The sequence below is a fragment of the Dioscorea cayenensis genome, chromosome 3, assembly GCF_009730915.1.
Source record: "Dioscorea cayenensis subsp. rotundata cultivar TDr96_F1 chromosome 3, TDr96_F1_v2_PseudoChromosome.rev07_lg8_w22 25.fasta, whole genome shotgun sequence".
In the NCBI taxonomy this organism is placed as follows: Eukaryota; Viridiplantae; Streptophyta; class Magnoliopsida; order Dioscoreales; family Dioscoreaceae; genus Dioscorea; species Dioscorea cayenensis.
The window spans coordinates 16834605-16854528 of record NC_052473.1 but is presented as its reverse complement, the minus strand read 5'-3'; the positions used below and the strand labels follow the sequence as shown (position 1 = coordinate 16854528).

General features: G+C 37.2%; 1 long non-coding RNA gene across 2 annotated transcripts; it reads left to right on the top strand.

The window, feature by feature from the left end:
- Nucleotides 1-385: 385 nt before the first annotated feature.
- Nucleotides 386-6816, top strand: LOC120251526. Of its 2 annotated transcripts, XR_005533438.1 has the most exons (3): nucleotides 386-1636; nucleotides 1708-4273; nucleotides 4407-6816. It is a non-coding gene; the product is annotated as an uncharacterized LOC120251526 (long non-coding RNA). The 2 variants fall into 2 exon arrangements; XR_005533437.1 differs by having other exon boundaries at nucleotides 1708-6816.
- Nucleotides 6817-19924: the final 13108 nt, after the last annotated feature.

Here is a 19924-nt window from a genome sequence, read left to right as displayed (position 1 = left end):
TATATTTCTCTTGGAGCTATCATTATTTTTTTTTTTACTTTATTCTGGTTCATCTGTGGAATAAAACTTGAGGCTTAATGTTAATATAATTGTAAAATCGTGGTGTCTCCTTGTTTTTCAAGAAGAAATCATTGCTGTTTAACATGCCTGGGAGATCAAACGACATGTTATCTTAGTGACTGTGTGAGATTGTGATTGGTCAATAATATCAAAAAGTGATACAAGCTTACATCGGTGTTATTATTCACATGATTTATGTCTTAGTGTTTTTGTTTTTCTTAGGGCACTTTTATGCTACAAATGGCATCTAGTGCTTCAGACGCCCTTTCATGTTTGAAGAATTTTAACTGATTCTTGATATGTTAATTTTCATGTTTAAAGGGATCTACACCGCACTCATCAACAATTATTCAAAGATGGAAAACAGTGTTGACGCTCGATATCTGTTTGATGAGATGGTCTATCGTGATATTCGACCGAGTTCCCATGCTTACTGTGCTCTTATAAATGGACTGGTAAAGACTAACCTGTTTAGAATGGCGGGCAAAGATCTGCATATGATGCTGGTGGATGGTTTTGTGCCAGGCACAATCCTATACACAATGCTCATAAACCAGTTCCTTAAGAAAGGGGATGTTCGCTTTGGACTAGATCTAATTGCATTGATGGTGAGGAACCAGGTTTAACCTGATCTTATCACATTTGGAGCTGTGATCAGTGGTATATGTGGAAATGTCTCGTGGCGTGAAAAAATGGAACTTACTTTAGCTGTAAAATTGGAGGAAGCAAGGTGCTTACTTTTTAAGTTGTTATCATGAAATACTATTGTGCCAGGAAAGCTAACTCAAAATATCTGATGTGGAACTACTAAAGAAAAAAATTGAGCTAGCTAGGGAGTATGTACTACATCTTCAGGATGTTGGCTTGGTTCTGGATTTGCGTATTTATAATGGGATGATTAATGGGTTTTGCTGAGCTAATATGAGAAACAATGTTAATGCCCTCATAGATTCTATGGACAAAGCCGGTGTTGTACTTGACCAAGTAGCATGTACCATCTTAATGGGTGCCCATATCAATTCTGGTGAGACTGATCATGTGACAGAATTATTTAACCCGATGAACAGGGATGGTTGCATGGCTGATAATGTTACTTTTGATACACATTTAAGGTTATTCTATCGCTCAAAGAGGGATGGTGGCATTATCTCTTTTTCAGATGATGCGAAAGAGAGGGTTTTTCCCTAGCAAATCTTTATGTCATAGATTACTTGACTGCCTCTGTCAAAGTCATGCTAGCGATCTTGCATTTAGGCTATTTGAGGAAATGGTCTACTTGGCTTTATACCACAGCATGATAAATATAACAAATTGCTCTTCATGCTCTTGGAAGAGGAAGTTTGCAGGCAGGTCACAAAACCTTAGACATGATGCTTAAGAGAGGAAAAACTCCAGTTCATGAGGCAAAGAAACAGCTGCTCAATATTTGTTATAAGCATGGAGAATATGATCTGGCTTTTAAGATTGACAAAACTATACCAGTTTACGAGTTAGCAATGCTTTCTGTAACACAAAAACTCGGAAGTTGACGGATGATTCATGCCAGTCTCTCAGATAGATTCTCCTCTCTGGGCAGGTAAATATTTCCTTTTCTTTAATTTGCATGCCTGCCTGGAAGGCATATAAATAGAAATGTTTTTCGTGAAGGGTTCTGCCTGAAGGTTGAGCACCCAGATGCCTCTTTTTTATGCTATCGGTGGAGAGTCAGGGACATGACCACTGTTACTCCAAAAAATCTGGGCGGACACTCTTCCATTGTAAATCAATAAATGATTCCTCCTCATCTCATGGTGCCATGCTCTTCTGTTCCTTTGCCGCTCTCTTCTCTCTCTTTTCTTCAAGCTTTCTGTGATTCCTCCTCATCTCATGGTGTCATGCTCTTCTTTTCCTCTTCGCATTCCAATTCCCATTGCTGCTGCTTCTGGTTCTCTTTCTCTTGTCTCACTTTGGAGACAATGACGATGCCCTAATCACCTTTGAATGCGATCGCAGCGTGTGAAGGTGTGTGGTATCTCCATCGTTGATTGATTCCTCTTCTTTGTTGCTCCTCCTCTCTTCTCTCTCTATGTAGCGATGGTGTAGCAGCTCGGATGGCCTGCTCCTCAGCAGGCAACCGCTGCTCCAGTTCTGCTAGAGGGAGGGGATGTTGTGGGAGAAGAGGAGAGGTCTTGGTGGTACCATGGATTAATGGTGAATCCGAGCCTATTCTCTGTGATTCTATGAGGTTGCTCAAGCTCGGCTCATTCAGAGCCCTAACTGTTTCTTTGCTACTACTACTACCAGGACTATTGCCAATGATGACGATGCTGATGATGATACTTATTAATTGCAATGCCACGCTCTTGTGTTCACTTGGCTGTGATGATTTGCCCTGGAAGAGTCCTGAGATCGAGTGGCGTGGCAGCTACTGCTGCAGTCCTTGATTCAGTTTTTATTTCTGATAAAAAAAGGTCAAATCTGAGCCTCCTCCTCCACCTCCTTCTCCTCTCGCTCTCTCTCTATATATATACTTTCTCCGCATCAAAAGAATTAATTAAAAGGAACAAGTAAAAAGGATTGAAGGGAGTATATGATAAATGTGGGGCGCGCAACGAATCTCAACCATTAAGTTGGGAGGGGTTTGAACTCGTGACCTCAACCATGATGATGCTTGTTAATGGCAATGCTGCACTCTTGTATTCGCGTGGCTATGATGATTTGACATAGAAGAGCCTCAAGATCCCTTGATTGAAAAAAAAAGGTCAGATCTGAGCCTCTTGCCTGTTGGTTCCTCTGAAAATGATGAAGGAAAAGAAAAGAAGGCAATGCTATCAAAATAATTAAATAAATAAATAAAACCATCCAAGCCCAAAGATTCATATTGAATTTCGATGGGAACTTCCCGAACTTCAATTATGTGTGTGTGTGTGGTCTGTGATGTGTTTGCCCATGGCTGGAAACAGCCCCTTGATTGCTATGAATCGGAAGAGTGAGATATCAAGTCCTCGCGCATGCTTTATTTTTTTGCATTGTTTAATAATTGTTCTTGTTCTAAAAGCGTGTGAAGACCACATTCACAGTAGGATGATGGTAACTTTCTCTCTTGCCAAGTGAGAGGTTTAGGGATCAACTCCCTCTCAACATTGGTTAAGGTGAGCGGCTTGCCAATCTTATGAAAAAAAGAGTTGTGAAGTTTGTTCATGAAGAGTCCCAGGATCAATTGGCGAGGCGGCTTTGGTGGTTATTGCTGCTGCCATTCATTGATTCTGCGTTCTCTTTGATAAAAAGGTTAGATCAATGTTCCTTTTTCTTTGAGGAAATTAACATTGACTCTGATATTATCCAATTTCTTAAGAAAGCATGAGGTTCAGTTTGTCCTGTTTTTTTATTGATTTGTGGTCTCTTAATTCTATTCTTTGTCTGTTGTTGCAACTTTGTTGTGGTATTTAATAATCTCCCATCATTAAATTTGGTACTTATCAAGATAGTCTGTGTCTCTCGCTCTTTCAGTTTAAGCTATTGTGTTTAAATGAGCCTAATATACATTTGGCCGAACTGAGTTCTGCGGGTCTTGGCCTTTGCTATGCATCTGAGAAGCCAAAATTTAGGTTGTGTTTGTATCATGGAAACATGAATTGAAAAGGAAATGGTGGGGCTGATCACTGTAGCGGCTTGGATGGCCTGGTACTTGGCAGGCAACCGCTGCTCCCGTTCTGTTGTGGTGTGGGAGAAGAGGACGGGTCTTGGTGGTACTGCAGATTAATGGCGAATCCGAGCCTCTTCTCTGTGAGTTTACGAGGTTGCTCAGGCTCGGCTCATTCAGAGCCCTAACTGTTTCTTTGCTTTTACTACTATCAGTACTACTGCCATTGATGATGATACTTATTAATTGCAATGCTGCGCTCTTGTGTTCTCTTGGCTGTGATGATTTGCCCTAGAAGAGTCGAGGGATCGAGTGGTGTGGCAGCTACTGCTGCAGTCCTCGATTCAATTTTTATCTATCATAAAAAAAAAGGTCAGATCTGAGCCTCCCCCTCTTCCTCTCTCTCTATGTATATGTACTCTTTCCATTCTTTTTTATTTGTCGTGGTTAACCGAATCTCATATACCAAGAAACTTAGTTATTTTACAAAATTTAGGATTTGTAACAGATAAAAAGGAACAAGTCCAAAAGGAACATGGATTTGTAACAGATAAAAAAACCAAGGATTTATGACAGATAAAAAGGAACGAAGTGAGTACTTTCTCCACATTAAAGGAATTAATTACTCCCTCAGTTCTTTTGTATCTTTCACAAATCCATGTTACTTTTTATTTTGCCATTTTTAAGTATTTATTATTTTTTTTTTCAAAATTACCCTTAACAGAGGATTGAAGAGAGTATATGAAAATGTGGGGCGAACAACGAACCTCAACCATTAAGTTGGGAGGGGTTTGAACTCTCTGCTGCTGCTACTACTACTACCATGATGAAGATGAAGATGATGCTTGTTAATGGCAATGCGACACTCTTGTCTTCGTGTGGCTGTGATGATTTGACATACAAGGGCCTCAGGATCAGGTGGCGTGGCAGCTATTGCTGCAGCCCTTGATTCAGTGTTTATTTCTGATTAAAAAAAAGGTCAGATCTGAGCCCCTTGCCTCTTGGTTCCTCTGAAAATGATGGAAGGAAAAGGAAAAAAAAGGCATTGCTATCAAAATAAATAAATAAATAAAACCATCTGTGATGTGTTTGTCCATGGCTGGAAACAGCTCCTTGGTTGCTATGAATCGGAAGAGTGAGATATCAAGTCCTTTAACATGCTTTATTTTCTTGCATTGTTTCGTAATTGTTCTTGTTTGAAAGAGTGTGAAGACCACATTCACATTAAGACCAAGTGAGAGGTTGAGGGATGAACTCCTTCTCACAATATTGGTTGAAGTGAGAGGCTTGTCAATCTCATAAATAAAATGTGTGATGTCTGTTCATGAAGAATCCTAGGATCAAATGACAGCGTGGCTTTGGTGGTTATTGCTGCAGCCATTCATTGATTCTGCTTTCTCTTTGATGAAAAGGTCAGATCAATTTTCCTTTTTCTTTGAGGAAATTATTAATGACTCTGATATTATCCGTTTTCTTAAGAAAGCATGGAGTTCAGTTTGTCCTGTTTTTTATTGTTTTGTGGTCTCTGAATTCTATTATTAGTCTTTTGAGGCAGTGATGATTCACCCTTGAATTCCTATGTTCAAATGGCATGACAACTTTTTTGTGGTGTTTAATGATCTCCCATCATTAAATTTGGTACTCATCAATATTAATATATATGTCTGTCCCTCATGCGCTATCAGCTCAAGCTGTTGTGTTGAATTGGGCCTAATATGCATTTGGCTGAAATTAGTTGTGGGCTTTTAGCCTTGGCTATGCATCTTAGAAACCAAAATTTTGGTTGTGTTTGGATCATGGAAACAAGATTTAAAAATGAAATGGCGCGCTGATCGCTGCTGTAGCCATATTTGGTTCTTATTTTGTATTAATGTGATGAAAAGGGTGGATTTGAGCCTCAGCTTTCTTCTTTATAGTACATGTTAGTGTGGCAAATAAGTGATGTGTTTGGATTAGTGGAAAGTAGGTAAAATAATGAAACGTGTTATTTCATAAATCTCCATGAAATCTTCAATAGTGACAATTTTCTGACCTTTAATAATTGCACATATCTTATTTATCTTCTCATCTACTAGGTGACTTTTTAGGAAGAAAATTGTATTCCTAAATTAGTGACAGTTTAGAGAAAAGGCGAGATTAATTTTTTTGTTTCCAATGTTCTGTCATGAGTGAAAAGGCTAGATAAACCAAGCTTAGCCATCGTTTTGTAAATTTTTCTACTTAACATTTTTTAAAATTCTTCTATTTCTTGTCTTTAACTCTTCCCTTGAAGAGCTTCCAATTTTCTTTTAAGGGCATCCACCTGATTTTTAAGGACATGTCCGTACCATCTTAATCAGTTATTTCTAAACTTTTTAGTAATAGGTGTCACTCTTATTTTATTTTGGATAAATTCATTTATTAATCAGTTGTCCCCACTTACACATGACGTCCATCTCAACATTCTCATTTTAGTCATGCCCTTCCTTTATGTATATTATTTTTTAACCCCCCAACATTTAGCCCCTTAGATCATACTTGGCCTAACAACTATTCTATAAAACTTTCAATCTAAGAGGTATTCTATGGCCACGTAAAACTTTAGACGCTCTTCTTGATTTTAGCCAACTTGCCTTGATACTATTTATGACATCTTTTATAAGTTTCCTGTTATCTTAGATTAGAGAGCTTCTAAAGTTGCAGAAGTTGCAGCCGACATTCTTTGTCATTCTTTCTGGATTGAATGAATCATATTTTATTGTTGTAGAAGCCTTTTATAGGACTTAAATATGTTTAAATCCTTGTGTCCTAGGCTGTGGTGAACAACCCTATGCTAATTATGGCGGTGTGGGTTGTGTTGACCTGCAGCCATATGTTGTTAAGAGATGTATGTATGTTGGCACTTCTTCTTATTTTCTATCCTTTGTGATAATGACCAATGTATAACTGATATTGTAGGGTGGTTCTGAGCCTTACAATTACTTCCATATTTACATCTTCTAAAGTTCAGATTATTTTTTGGCTTGATGAATCTTGTTTTTAATAAGAATTAGTTAAGAAATTTGTAAGGTGACTGCAATGGTGATTATTGAGGTTGCAGTTGCGCTCCTCGCCTGTGCATGCCCTTGAATTGAGTGCTTGTCACCAATTTACCATCTGCGAGGTTGCGATCACTGTCACATGCATACTTGAGAACACACACACATTAGAGGCTATGATGATATGCCAAGCACCATTGCATGTAATTTTTGCATGTTTGGAGGTGATTGATGCTTTACTGACCGTATATCTTGACCAAATTGATCTCTTTGTTATGCAAATGGCCCAACAACTTGGATGGCTAGCTACCTAGCTGGCAACTGCTGCAACCTTTATGTACTTGAGAGCCAATGCATTGGTTGAGCTATGGTAATTGGTTGGAATCAGGTGACTTGCCGAAGGCGAATATGGATCTTTTTTTATTTTTGTTGCAAGTATTTGACTTCTATTTTCCCAAAAGAGGCACTGGTTTTCTTTATGATTACAAAATATGTTGGGAAGATTTAATATTGGACATTGTTTGGCGCATTGCCTTTTTTTTTTCTTGGGAACTTGTTTGTGCCATTTTTTCCCGTCTATTTTTAGTGTTTGTGAATTTTGTTGGTATTACATGCTGCCCCGGGTATTTGCTTGTATAGCTTTAAAGGGTAAATGTCTGTAGCGGATAGGCAAACCAATAACCTTTATTGGTTGTTATTGCTGTGGCTGTTATTGTCATCATTGCCCCTTCTTAAAGCGGGTAATAGAAGTTGTTGTTGTTATTATTATTATTTTGTACCCATGGCATGGCAGATGGAAGGTGTGTTATTTTCGCAACTTCTGCAGCCATTCTTCCAACGTTCGAAGAATTTGCCTATTGTGCTCTTTTTCACATATATACCCTCCCAAGATATCATATTACTATGGTAAGGCAGACAGAAAATCTGCCACGCACTCTGAAAAAACAGGTGTGCTGAGGTATTAAGTTTGCGCTTGTCCATGTCCCTAACTTCTCTTAAATAGTGGTGTTTGTGGTCATATTGATGGCAAGGTTGAATGATTTGTTGTGTGTTGTGGCAGATGGATGGTCTACTATTGTGTGAGCAGCCTTTGCAACTGGTCCACTGGGAGAGATTCTTTTTTAAAGTTGGTATTTCTATTGATGTGGAAATTTGATAGCCTATGCCTCTGTGGGCAAGCTCTGCAACCATTCTGTGACAAGTCGAAAATCTTTGAGGTATGTTTGCTGAAGAAAAAACCTATTCAAAGTATCTGTCTTTTGCAGCATACATGGTTACGTTCCTGCATTGTTCTCTCTTTACTTTCTAGACGCTGTGATGACTGTACCCAGGGATTTATGGTTATTTTTTGGGTGCCCTCAATCAATTCTTGGGATTTTGTCAAAGGGTTTAGAATTTAGGGTTTTTAAAGCTGCATTCAAACACTTATATTGCTGTCACATAAGATTGTTGTTGCTGGTCTCCTTCATGGCGGGCATCTATTTGCAGCCATTGGAGTTTGGATGGCAGAATGGCTGAAGTCTAATAAGGGTTATTCTGAGCCTCTATTTTTTGGCAATTTCTATCACAGATTTTGAGAAAACATGTTCTATTGTGGTAGAAGTCTTCCGTGTGGCTGATTACCTTTATGGAATTCTTGTTATTCTGGTCTTCCACAAGCTTTTTGGTTGTTTTCTGGGAGGTTGAATTATTATATGCAAGCTTTATTTTGTTCCTTAAAGCAAATTGAGCTTTCTTTGCGGGCAGCATGCAAATAAGCTATAGGTAGTTAGGTTATCTGTTTTGGATGTTGATCCTTCCATTCAATGCCTTTATATTGCTAGGTATCCTTTGGCAAATATCTCTGTGATATCTTATTTTATTAGATTACAATAACCACACCATGGTCTTTGCCCTAACTTCTTGGTTACATGAATTTTTTCCTTCCACCTCATTCTATTAAGAGCCAAAGGATCAGACCGACCTAGGCTAGACATATCATTTCGTCCAGTTTTCTACTAAATGCATCTAGGTCGATATCTTCTTATTCTATAACCCTTCACCTGAAGAAAAGGGTTATTTGCATGTCTTCCTGAAATCTGCCATTTTTGCATCTGAATTGCAAAAATCCTCTCTGTTATCATGTCCCCTATTCAATTGATCTGGGTTTAAGTGAGTTAGTCACTTTCAATGTTACATTCAAGCAAAGTTTGTCCTCTTTTCTCCTTGAGGTAGTGATGGTTCATCTGTAAGTGTCCAGGATTAAAATGGTGGGTCAGCTTGGTGTGTTGCAAATCTACTGCCATCTTTGATACTTGTTTAGCAATTATTTTTGGTAAAAAAGGATGATTGGATCTGAACATCTCTAGTTTTGTGTAGAAGTTGAGTATATTGTGTGCAGGAGGATGAGGGTGGAAGAGATTCAGGGAGAGCAAGATATATATATCTAGAGAGAGAGAGAGAGAGAGAGAGAGAGAGAGAGAGAGAGGGTTGGTAGTCTCATGGTTCTGTGCCCTTCTTTCCCTCTTTCTCCTCCCCAAGATCTGTGATTCATCTGTACTTTACACGAATATTAAAATGGTGGGGCAGCTTGGTGTGTTGCAAATCTACAGGCCACCACTACAGCCATATTTGATTTTTGTTTCTGAATTATGTTTGATAAAAAAGGAGGATTGACTCTGAACCACTTGTTTTGCGTAGAAGTTGAATATATCCAGGGGCTTATTTTTCCTCCTGAGAGAGAACAAGAACATATGCAATATTGTCAACAACAACAACAACAACAATGATTATAATAATAATCCTAATGAGGTCATAATTAGATTTGATGTCAGAAGAGGGTTTGCTTATTTGCACACCCTATATAAAGTTTATCTAGTCTATGACTTCATTTTTTTGAAGTAGTGATGATTTGTCCTCAAGTTTCAAGTTTCAACTTTCAGGTTTAAAATGGCATGGCAGCCCTGATGACCTGCAAATCTGCAGGCCTATGCTGCAGCCATCTTCGATTCTGGTTTTTGAGAATAGTATTTGATAAAAAGGACTGAATCTGAACATCTCTTGTTCCTCTCAGAAGGAACTGGTGGCAATCAAAGCTAAGGAAGGTATAGGTTGATGATGAATGAAATTATAAGAGAACTGAATGGCACTCCCCTCCCTAATTAGAGGTTGAGCGGTTGAGGAGGCTTGTGGATGTCCCTTACAAATGAAACAATGAGAAGAAGAAGAAAAGGGGAACTGTTTTCTTTTGCCTGGTTGAATGAAGGAAATAAGATGTATCTTCAAGTGAATAAATAAAGATTGGATTATGTCAACAACCACAACAACCATTAGTCATACCTATTTGGGGTCTACTTTTTTGCTAAACAACAACAATAATGAAGACTAGATAAATCGTTTAAAAATAGACATAAAAAGTTTTACCAAACACTTTTTTAGTTCTACTTTTTGCTTTTTTACGACCATGTAAAGCTTGTAATGATTTGACCTCAATTAGCCCGAGAATTAAATGGTAGGAGCAGCCTAAGTTGGGAATGTTTCTCACAGCCACACGACTGCAGCCATTCCTGATTTTTTTTGTGTATATCTGATAAAAGGTCAGGTCTGGCCCTTAAGTTTGATTACTCTGCTTTAGAAATTGTTGTTGCTGCAGCTGTTTGAATTTTGCCATTTAGACCATCTTCTGATTAGAAGGATGTTAACACTGTCCCTTACCAAGTGAGAGGTTGAAGGATTCACTCTCTCTCACACCATTTTTTGACGTGGCAGCTTCTCTACCATAACCAAAATGGAACTTTGCCATTTAGGAACCATTAGATTCACATGTGACAGTGCTTATACTGCTTTTTGAAACAAGCTTTTTGGGTTTGTTTGGGTGTTTTCCCCCAGATGTGCCTGTTTTTTAAGTACTTCTGAGAGAATTAAAAATGAATACAAGCCAGCCCTTAAGTTATCTTGAATTGCTGCTGGAAAAAAAATCCTCTCAAACTGGGAAAGGCACTTCATCAGCGTATCCAAACTAGGCCTCTTTATATTCATGAACCAAACCCTGCTTGAATCGACTGCTTTATAACAATGGATGTGGCAGGTTGTGATTTTACAGCCATTTTGAGATGAGTTATTTGTCTTACGTTTGCCTCTTTTATTAGTTTTATAGAGGTATATATACGTGCAAATGGAAATTTTATTGGGTGTACGTATATATAACTGATAGCATTATGCATGTTTATAACCTGCCACGTCCATTGGATTTTTTTGGCTCAAGTGAATAGCAATGCAAGGCTGATACATGCGTTCCATTCGCATACATTCACTTTGGTCACCCGACTAAAAAATGCATCAAAATGGTCACCCATTTTTTAAATATTTTCACCGGGTTGTCACCCCCACTATTTCGGTGACTTAATGTTGATGTGGCGATCGGAAAATCCGAGTTAGCCTCATTCAGTCACATCACAATCTCCAAGTGATAGAACATATCATCAACTATCTTTCCCAGTCAGCACCTTGTCTATGTGGGCTTCTTCTCCAACGGGACAAAGCTGCTCCTCTTGAGATCTATGGTTTGCACATCTTAAGATTTAGGGTTCGCTGATCGCTGCTCCGAGAGAAGACCACCTTTTCATCGCTACTCCTTTGGAGATCTAGAGTTTGCACATCGGAAGTGAGCATAGGATTGCCAAGCAATAGTGAAAGATCAGAAGTCACTTAGCAAAAGAGATTGAAAATTTTCAATGTGGTTTTTTTTTTTTTAAAGGATTGAACTTTCTCGAATGGAAATGTGTAACCTTATTTTTTTTTTGGTTGTTGAGAATCCTTTGTATTTGTGATCAACTATGTAAAACAGTGAATAAAGTAAACATTGTCTTTTCATTTCAATTCACCAGGAATGCAGGCGACCTCCTAAAATTTTCAATGTTTATATGATCAGGAAAACATACTAAACTGTAAAATTTTGTCAGTCAGATCAATTTTCTCCTGATTAAAATATAATGAAATTTTTATAAGCACTTTACAAAATTTAAAATGATCAAGACTTGAATTCATAGCTGAATTGAAGTTTTCACATGTGTATATTTGCCTTAAAATCATGAGGATTTCATTTCATGTTTGAACTGAAACGTTTACAAACACTTCACATAATTTAAACTCAGTAGCAGAATTAAACATTGTCATTTTGCTACTTCAACAATAACAACACAGGACCTACTTGAAGTTTGCTTAACATAATTAGCCGGGCAACCGCTATACACATATTAAGCTACTTCAACAATAACAACACACAGTCTTAGTTCCCTGGAGGAACCCATGCCTTCCTTTTCTTGGCAGCACACCCACCTCGTCCTCTTGTTGGTTGTCTCTTCACCTTTTCTTTCTCCTTAGGGTTTTGTTACTTGCTAGTATCTGGTGCGGAATCCCTGCTGGGTGTAGTTTCAGCAGTTTGGTTCATTTGAGCAGCATTTCCTGTGAATCTCTGTTGGGCAGACTTACCTTTGCCTCCCATTGTTGTTAGCTTTTTTCCTTGTTGATGTTGCCATGACTGATGGAAGCTCACGAGTATCAATTACCTGCAATGTAAACATTTGACAGACAATTAATACTTCAATGGTTTTCTTTGTTTTCAGAATTCTATATATATAAGTCACTTAAAATACTTGTGACAATGGATCTTCATGCATCTCTACCATTGAGCTTGTCTGATGAAAGAATTCTGGCACAGCTGTATGCTCTTGAACCTGTTCCTGTGATGTGTGTCCCTCTGGCACTTGGGATTGTGCTGTCACATTTGGCTCTGAGGTGGGACACTCTTGATGAGTTTCCATAACTAAAGTGTCAACCTGTGTGTTATGAAACAACCAATCCAAAATTAGGACGAACCAAACATCAATTCATTCAGGTTCTAAAATGATATTACATTCATTACAGTAATATAGAAAAAGCCATAACAAACCATTTGAAAATGATCATGCAGAACTTCTGGATCAATTTCATCCATTGAATTTTCTTGTACTTCTTCACGCTGGCCACCATGGTGTTGTCCAGATGTATCTCCCCCTGTAACCTATTATTCAGACAATTGTTCAGACAATTGTTTAGACAAGTAAGCAGAATGCATCAATTAAAATGGTTTGGCAATTTGGAGCACAATAAGTTTATTACCTGTCCTTGCTGAACATGATGTCTTTTATTGTGACCTGGATTTCTACAAATGCTGCAGTTCATCCTCACACCTTTCCTGCTTACTTTCCCATTGGTGAATCCGCTGGTCTCTTCACCAACTTCTCTCCTTCTAAGCATAGTCTTCTTCCCTCTCTTTCTACACACTAGTTGAGGTGGGATCATGGAGCCTTGGTCATTTTTTCGCTAGTAGTCTTTGTCATGGGTGGGGTTCAATGTGTGTTTGTAAGTGTCTAAGTAAGTCGTAACCTTGTAACAGTCTGCTAGATAGTTTTCAGCCATGTCTTTATTGTAGAAAATCACTGACATGGCATGACTTCATGGAATTCTTGTCAGTTGTCATTTCCTACATGAACAAGACCCCTCATCTTTGTCTACAATAAACTGGCCATTTAGACCTAAAACCTGGTATTTGCTCCCCCCCCCCCATACCAGGTTGTGTTGTAGAACCAACTCATCTGTTTAGCCTTTTATAGTTTTTTCATAATCTTGGGACATTGGGATGTTGAGCACTTCTTCATGGCATCTCTTCTTTTTTGGATCTTAATCATCAATTTTTTCCTGATCATTTCATTCATTGTACTATTGAACCTTTCACATAAATTGTTCAGTAGGATGTTACAGTTAAATGTGGGTTTAAAGTAAGCCATAGACCAATGGTGTGGTTGTATTTGTTTCATATAGTCACATGCATCCTTGGACATTTCATTCAAGAATTCTATGTTCTTTTCAAATGTTGGGATATAACTAGATTTGGCACACATCCAAAGTTGATCTTTCAACCTTTTACTCCTAAAATTCTTTCTAAAAATTCTGTGAATGTGCCTCACACAAAACCTGTGTTCTGAATTAGGGAACAACTCCTCAATGCCTGGAATTAAACCCTAGGTTTGTGGATTTAACATGCAGGAGGGAAACAAATCAAACAAAAGAAAACAAAACAAAAAAAGATCAATTAGAGGTCTATGATTCTGAATTCAATTGACAACACAATTAGACAATATGAACAGAACATGGTAGCATTTCATTCTAAACATGGTAGCATTTTGACAATATATACTATAATATGATTAGAACAACTTGAATAATGTTCACAACAACTTGAATAAAGGACGATCATTGCAAATTTAGGTCATAATAGGTAGAATTAAGAATGATCAGAACAATTACAGTTAAAATTTCAAATTACCTTCTGCTTGTCACTCATAAAATCCCAGCTATGGCTATTGTTGATTCTTAAGTCTTGTGCAAGAATTTCCAGGAACCACTTCCAGTTGTCTTATCACACAGTTGCATTCATTGGTGAGTCACAGATGAATCAATTCAATCACATGAAGTGTTAAAAATGTAATGCACACATTACTTGTTGCCCACGCAATAGAATAGGTGCAATCATCTGCATCTATCCCAACTGCAGCCAAGAGTTGACCTCCATACCTGCTTTTAAGGAATCAGCCATCTAAGGAAATTACTTGCCTGCAACCTGCAAGAAAACCTTCTTTCAAAGGTGTCAGGCATATGTACATCCACTAGAACACCCCCTGGTCACACATAAACATGATAGTTGACCCTGGGTGGCTTCTCATCAGCTCCAACCTGTAATCATAGACTTTTGCCATTTGGCTTTCTTCATCACCATCAATGATTCTATATGTGGTTAGATAGGCAAAATGAAAATGTGTTATTGCAATGATAAAATCAGAAGTTCATTGTATTGGTTTAAAAGAAAATACTATCAATTTTGAAGAATAAGAAGTAAAATCTACCTCAATGCAAGGCATTTCTCTCTGTATGCCTTAAATTGGCTGATATCCACTTCTTGGTTTGTCTTGACTACTTGGATGATGCCAGCTAATTTCCAGTTAGGGTCTGCTCTGAATTGTTCCAGGTAAGTCTTACCTATCCACTTAGCATTCACATGTCTATTAATGTGCCCCCTTGCACACTCATGAACTAAATTCCCTGCCTTGATCTGCACTGTATACTGGTCCTTATACATTGGTGAAGCCTAGAGATAGAAAGGGCAGCCTTTTCTCCAAAATGCCTTACATCTCTTTTTAGAGTTTGATTTAAAAATCATAACTACCCTATTTTTCACCTCCATAATTCCTCACAGCCTCTTTGAATTGTCCAAAGCTACTGAATTTCATACCAATCTTAAAGTGAGGGTTTTTCATGTCACCTTGTTCATTAAACTTTGAATACTTAGGTTTAGTTGACATTAATCCATCTTCATCTGTTGATGAGCATGAAATAAACTCATTTGAGCCTAGATTATCTAAATGAACATCTTCATCATCTGATTCTCTTGGTGGTTCTCCATCTACAGATACAGTTGTTCTCCTTAATTTTCTGTCATCTACCTGCTCTCCTTCAGAATCACCACTAAAGTTATAGCTAGAATCACACAAGTCACTCTCCTCATCCCTATCTTTCCCATTGCTGTCTGAACAAGGAATTCCACCCTTTAAATCACTGTCATCTTCATTACAATCGCCTTCAGCAACTGGTTCTTCATTGACATCTATATTTCTATTCATATTTTCAACTAAAGCATGTCCAGCCCTAATGACAATATGAACCTTCCTCCTAGGTGATTGGACGGCTTGTGCCATTACCAGAGCATCCATATCTGAATCAATTTCTTTCAGAACCCTATCTTGACCATTACCATGAACCCACCATATGCTACAACCATTAACATTCATATTCAAATCTTTTTCCCATGTTTACCAATTCTAATCTAGAATTTGGTTTGCACACACATAGTCTACATAACCAACAAATCTATAACCACCTCCAGCACTGTAGTGTGCCTTTATAGAGAATACCTCAGCATTGGGCATTGGAAGAAAAAATAGTTGCAACTCTGACTTAGTATTACAATCTAAACTATAGCAGAATTACAAAATCTCATACCAGTATCCTATTATCATAAACTATAACAAAATTAAAAAAACCCCATACCATATTCACTTTAGTGCACCTTTATACTTTACAATCCTATCAACATAAACTAAATCCCATACTAGATTTAAAGAAATTGAGATTGCAATATTTTTTTTTTCAGTCAATGTTAGGCAAACCATACAGGACAACCAAATTTAAAGAAAGAAATGTTTGGATTGTTATGTGAATTGACAATACACAATATAATAAGATAGAATAAGTCATGAAAAAATGTTAAAGACTGTTAATATTACTTGTGCTAATCAATTTCAGCATTGAATGCATAACATGTACCCCTACTTGGAGACATACATGAATAAATATTACAAATGGTTTTAAATTAAAACTAAGAAAGACAAACATGTGAACCACTAACCAAAAGGTAGGTTGAAGGTACATTTTGAGATAGCACTACTACCTGGCTTTTAAAAACATATGTGTGGGCCACTACAATAAAGAAAAAACTGAGCAACCAAACAGTTATTTATAAAAGATTGTTAATAATGACAAAGGGAAGGCTACCATTTCACAATTATAACAACTACAAAACTTCTTCTTTTGAACCAAAAAGGAATTCTGCCATACTGAAATCCACTTCAACATCAATAGCAGACAAACCAATAATTGTTAAAGAAAAATAAAGCAACAATGTATGAATTTAGCACAAACATTCCAAGGGGACCACACATAATGTGTGTAACTCGTGTAACACAACCTCACATAATTTAATTAAGTACACAAAAGTACCAAATTCAGACAATTTCATGAAAAGCCCCGACCACCTGTCAAAGCTCTTAATTTACACATAAACCCTAACTGCATTCCCATGCAGATTTGCAATGTATAACACGCAGGTAACTGATGTACCAGTGGAAAAAGTTAGGGTTTAGTTTGATGCACTTACAGTACTTCAGAGCTTCCTCCCTAACAGACCGCACCTCCCGACTCACTGACATTGCGAAGTTTGGACTCACTATGTTGGCCTGCGCTTCCTTCCTTGCCGGCAGCTCACTCTGTCATCCGATACAAGCAAGGTAAGAAGAAGGAGAGAAGACAAGCGATGAAGAGGTGGTCTTTCTCTCTGTTTTGTCCCGTTGGAGAAGAAGCCCACATGAACAAGGTGCTGACTGGGAAAGATAGTTGATGTATTTTGCCATCTGGAGCTTGTGACGTGGCTAAATGAGACTGACTCGGATTTTTCAGTCGCCACATCAGCATTAAGTCACCGGAATAATGAGGGTGACTATCCGGTGAAAATATTTCAAAAATGGGTGACCATCTTGATGCATTTTTCAGTCAGGTGGCCAAAGTTCGGTGACCACTCAAAAAAATTACCCACCAAATGACCAACCCGAGGTTTTCACTCAAAGTGAAAATAGTGAAAGCTTGGATTGAAACAGATGCAACTTAATTAAGGAAGAAAAATAAAAGTTTAGGTTTTTTGATAAGAATGTTAAGCACTGGAAAAAAGGGATGGATGGACAAGTAATGATATAGCTCAAGTTATGGTGCTTTAATAATTTTTCAAAAATAAATTCTCTGTCATGTAGTGATAAATAGTTTTTTTTAATATATTATGCAATAGAGATAGTAATTTCTCTTTTTTTTTTTTTTTTTTAAAGTGTTTTGTATTAAATCATCTTTTTTAATAAAAATTGTTTTGACATTAAATTAGAGGAAAAGAAAAACTTTTCATTTTTACATTGTTTTAAGTACCAAAACAATTTCCCAAATGAGTCGAGATTGTAAGGCCTAGTGATATAGTGCCCAGCCTTGGTCCTCCATAAATACCAAGCTAATTGTGGTGCAATTATTACCAAGCCAAGGATGCATTCGACGAGGTGAGCAATCGAGCGCGTTGTGGAAAAAGGGTTGATGGTCCAAATGCTATGCCACTTTTAACTTTTAAGGCAAATTTTATATTATTATAATATTTATTTAAGTTTTTTTTTAAAGACTTTTCATCTGAGGTTGACAAGTGTTGTGTTCTAATTTAAGCCAAATTTTATTTTTTATTTTTTTTAATTTTGTAAATGAGTAAAACAAATGTAAATATAATAATACCTACAAGAGAATTATTAAAAAAATAAAAAAAATAAGAAAATAAATAAAAGGGTAAAAATTAATTACATAATAAATAATAAAGAAAATTAGTATTGTGGATTTAGTTCATGATAACTATTACAGAATTAAGACGTGGTTGATTGGCAATGACAAAGAATGTTGGCTTTTGCTTTAGAATTATAATTATATTTTTTTAAATATACATTCAATTTATAAAGTTTCACTATTTTTTTTCATTTACAATATTTTGGTGTTTTCAATTTTTTTTAATTTGATTATAAAGCAAAAAACTCTTTTCAATTATTAGTTGCAAATTGGTTTAAAAAAATTATCCTTAAATAACTCTAGACTATTTGCTTACAATAAAACAAATATTTTCCAATCAAATAAAAGCAATTAAACCTTTCGTTTACCTATGTCATAATTAATGACAAACAAATATTTAAATGTAATATATGTTTTCTCTTTTTAATTATTACTTACAAATTAATCTAAAAGTATTATGCTTAAATAACTCTAAACTATTGGCTTACATTTTTAATAAAAGAAATATTTTTCAATCTAATGAAAATAATTAAACTTGTTATTTACTAATATCGTAATTAATGGTAAACAAATATTTAAATGTAATATATTTTTAAAATATTTATAATTATTTTTTGAAATAATCACGGGTGGATTACTACTTAGATATATATTGAGCTCGTGTTATTTGCAAATGTCCATATATTTTGATACATTTTTTATTTGTATTTTTTTTTAATTATTTGAAAATAGTATTTACTAATGTCGTAATTAATGATAAACAAATATTTAAATATAATATATTTTTAAAAATATTTATAATTGTTTTTTGAAATACCACTAGTGGATAATGTGGATTACTACTTTTTATATATAGAGCTCGTGTTATTTGTAAATGTCCGTATATTTTGATGTATTTTTTATTTGTATTTTTTTTAATCAGTTGGAAACAGTATTTATAATAATTAATGATTTACTTCCTGGTCAATTTTTTTTAATCTATTTTTCTAATTTGTTTTGATATGGAGAATTATAAAGCAGTTAACTGTAATTTTGTACCTTCACTTCGAAACCCTAGCCGCCCCCTCCATGCGGCCGCAGCTTCGCTTCCTTCTCTCTACCCGCAAAACTCTCTCCTCCTCCTCCTCCTCCTCCTCTTCTCTTCCTGTTGCCATGCCCACCCACAGCGACCACTGCCTCTCCCTCTTCCGCCGTGGCTTGCCCTCTGAAGCACTCTCCATCCTCGATCGCATTGTCATCCGCTTCTCCACCCCCGACGCTCTTGCCGCGGCCGCTATGCCTCCTCATTAGGCCTCTCGGTGGACCCTCCCCGCCTCCATCGCCCCCTCCTGTTGTCACGCCAATTCACGAAGGCGTCCCAGGGGTCTTCCTCTCCTTCACATCTCCGTCCATCTCTTCTTGAGCTGTCTGATGGAATCAAAAAGGGACTGGGCTACTGCAAGCTCTGAGACCTTCCCCGGGCCCAGTTCCTTTTTGATTCCATCATACAGCTCGGAACATTGTCCAGTTTAGCCTCGTACGCCGCGTTGCTTCGGCTATTGTGTGTCAGAGCTGGTGTTCTCCCGCCTGCGTACTCTTATCACGTTTTGATCACTCGGTTGTGCTCCATGAAGCACGCTTCCTGTTTAATGTAATGCTTGGTGATGGCATTCGACCCTCTCTCTTCTTGGCCTATGGCTTCAGTTTATGATTCCATTAATTCTAACAACAACTGCTCTGACTATTGGGATGGTTGGAATCAAATTTGGAAACTCTGTGCTATCCCTAGAGTCAAATTTTTCATCTGGAAAATGGTTCATACTCTCATTATCCTCAACTCTTTGGGCCTTAGAACTGATGATCTCTCCTTCCTTGCCTCTGGTGACTGGCTGATGTTTCATCATTACTCTAGAACTGACAATGCTTGGGCCAAAGCTCTCTTCTTGCTTCTATGGCCTGGTTGATTTGGAAGGACAGATGCAATTACATTTTCAAGAATTTGGCTCCTAGGTTCGATATTCTCATTTCCAGA